Genomic DNA, 3,137 nt, shown 5'->3' on the forward strand with positions numbered 1-3,137 from the left:
AGTGTGTGAGGTTATCTAGGTTGTATAAGGGTGGGGGTGGGGGGTTGAATATTTGGTAGGGTAGGCGCATTGGTTGGCCGAAAATGATCTCATGTGGGGACATCTTTGTTGCGGAATTGACTGTGCTATTGATACTGGCTTGTACCTGTGGTAGCCAATCTTCCCAACTGTCCATGAGGTCGTTGACCAAGGGTCTGAGAATCTCTAGGACCTTGCGATTTGTTCGCTCAGTCAGACCATTTCCCTGTGGGTGGTATGCAGTGGCAAATGTTTGGTCAATGTTGTACAGGTGTGCTATTTCGCGCATCACCTGATTTTTTAATTCTGAGCCATTGTCAGATAACATTGTGTGTGGTATATTGTATCTACAAAAGATATTGTTAACTAGGGCTTTGGCTACAGTCTCTGCTGTTTTGTCTTGGAGTGGTATTAAGATTGTGTATTTAGAGAAATATTCTACTGCTGTGAGTACATAGTTGGAACCTTGATGGCTCGTTGGCATTTTCAGTAGGTCAATGCCAAGTGTTTCCCATGGCTCAGCAGGGAGTGGGATGTCTTTAATGTTGATTTCTTTCGGGTCAGGGCCTCTGAATTGGTTACAAGTTATACAAGAATCTATGTGTGTGGTTATATCTCTTTTCATGTTAGGCCAGTAATATGTGTGCCTAGCAGTGTTTAGTGTCTTATCTCTGCCCGAGTGGCCTCCCATTGCACTGTCGTGCAATATGTGTAGGACCTTGGGGACTCGGCTCTGGGAATAACAGTAACCTCTCTTGTGTTAATGGTTCTCCTTATGACTCCGTCGACCAGTTTGAGTTCCTCAATAGGGACAGGTGGTCGGGAGTGTAAGGGGGTTTGTGAAAGGAGATGCTGTTTTATTGGGGACCATATAGGGTCTCTTTCAGTTTCCTCTGTGAGTTCTTGCATAGGTATGCATGTGGTTTGGGTTATGGGGGTGATGTAGGTTTGTCTGCTGAGGCTATCTGCCACTACGTTAGCTTTCCCAGCTAAGTATACGATCTTGGGATCGTAATCAAGGAGAGTTGCTTTCCATCTAGCAACTCTCCCATGTAAGTCTTTGGAGTTAAAAAGATAGACTAGGGGTTGGTGGTCTGTTAGTATGGTAATCTTGTAGCCTAAAATGAGGTATTTGAAATGTTTAAGTGCCCAAACTATAGCTAACCCTTCTTTGTGAGTAATAGAATAGTTACTCTCAGCCTTATTAAGGACTCTACTTGCGTAGGCTATGGGGTGCTCTTTGCCATTGTCATCTTTCTGTTGTAGGACTGCGCCTATTCCTTTAGAGGAGGCGTCTGTGTAAAGAAAGAATTCTTTCTTCATGTCAGGGAAGGCTAGTACAGGGGCTGTGGTCAGAGAGTGTTTCAGTGTGTCGAAACTTTGTTGTTCTGTTTCTGACCATTGAAATGGTTCGCCTTTCCTTGTGAATTTGGTCAGAGGGGAAGCTATGTGTGCAAAATTGTAAATAAAGTGTCTGTAGTATGAGGCTAGCCCTATGAAACTTCGTGTTTCATTTGTGTTTCTGGGGATTGGGAAGCTGTTTATGGCATCTATTTTGTCTGTGTTTGTATGGATCCCCTTTGCATTCACTTTATGGCCTAGGAAGGTGAGTTCCTTCATGAGGAATCTACATTTCTTTAATTGAATCTTTAACCCCGTATGTTTGAGACGTTTGATGACAATCTCTAAAGTGTTAAGGTGGTCTCTTTCTGTGGGACTATATATAATGAGGTCGTCTAAATAGACGAATAATGAGACTCCTATCATGTCACTGAATATGCGGGTCATCAACCGTTGTTGGGTTGAGGGGGCGTTTTTAAGGCCAAAGGGCATACGTTCAAAATGAAAGTGTCCTTTGTCAGTGGAGAATGCAGTTATGGGTTTAGATTCCTCAGATAATTCCACTTGCCAGAAGGCAGACTTAAGGTCGATAGTGGAAAAAACTGTGTTATTGTTCCCTATTGATTGGAGGACGTCCTGCATGGCAGGTAGTGGGTGGGGGTCAGATTGAGTGAGGTGGTTGACTTTCCTAAAGTCCACCACAGGGCGTAAGGTTCCGTCTTTCTTAGGGACCAAAAAGAGGGGACTGTTCCATGGGGAGTCTGAATGGGAAATTACGCCTTGGTGTATCATCTCTTGTACATTGCTATTGACTTGGGATTTCCTACTGTGAGGAATGCGGTAAGCGGGGGTGTATGAAGGGGGAGTGTTAGGGGGAATTTGGATGTGATGTTTGATTATATCACATTTGCCTAGTGGTTCACCTTCTAAGGCGACAGCTGATCTATTCCTCTGTAGGAGAGCTAATAGCTCGTTATGGATTTCTCCGTCAGCTGATGTTATGATTTGGTCTGGATTGATAGGGGTGAGGGGTTGTGTTGGTCTTACTGGGTTGATGTGTTGAGGGAGTGGTTCCTGGATAGGGGAATTATGGAGGTGGACTGCGCAAATGTTAGTATTCTTCTTGATTTTACGGTGTTGGTCTGAGAGGTTAGTTAACATGGCTAAGGCCGTTCTATTTTCCTGGATTATGTCCCAAGAGTGTTCAATTGAGATATTGGTAAGTCTAGACGTTTCTAAGTCAATTATGGTAGGTAACACTCTTCGTTGGAGTGAGTTGTTGTTTTGTGTAGGCTGCAGTATTTGTTTGGATGTGTTGGTGTAGGTAGGAGTGGAGGTTTAGAGGGGGGTGGAACTTGTATGGTTTGATATTGCACCTTGCATTGCGCATCTGTATGGGAGGTAGTACCATGAACTGAGCAAGGGATGGGGTGGTGTTGTACCTGCGGGTATTGTTGTTGCTGTGTTCGACACTGGGCATCGGTGTGGGAAATGGTTCTATGAACTGAACAAGGGATAGGGTGGCGTGGTGCCTGTGTTTGTATTTGTTGTTTTTGTATGCAGTCTCTAGTGTTGTGACTGGGTGATGAATGGTAGGAGCAGCACTTAGAAGGTAGTCCTTGATTGGTGGGAGGGGGAAATAGTGGGGGGTGTCTAAAGATACACTGCAAGCATTGATGATGCCTAAGATATAGGTATAAGCTAGAGGGTTTCTAGTGTTTAGTTCCCTTTTGGAGGCTTCCTTTAAACATTTTGGAGGGAGTTGGGAGAGATAGAAA

The sequence above is a fragment of the Oratosquilla oratoria genome, chromosome 14, assembly GCF_046742065.1.
Source record: "Oratosquilla oratoria isolate Oo_2021 chromosome 14, ASM4674206v1, whole genome shotgun sequence".
Taxonomy (NCBI): domain Eukaryota; kingdom Metazoa; phylum Arthropoda; class Malacostraca; order Stomatopoda; family Squillidae; genus Oratosquilla; species Oratosquilla oratoria.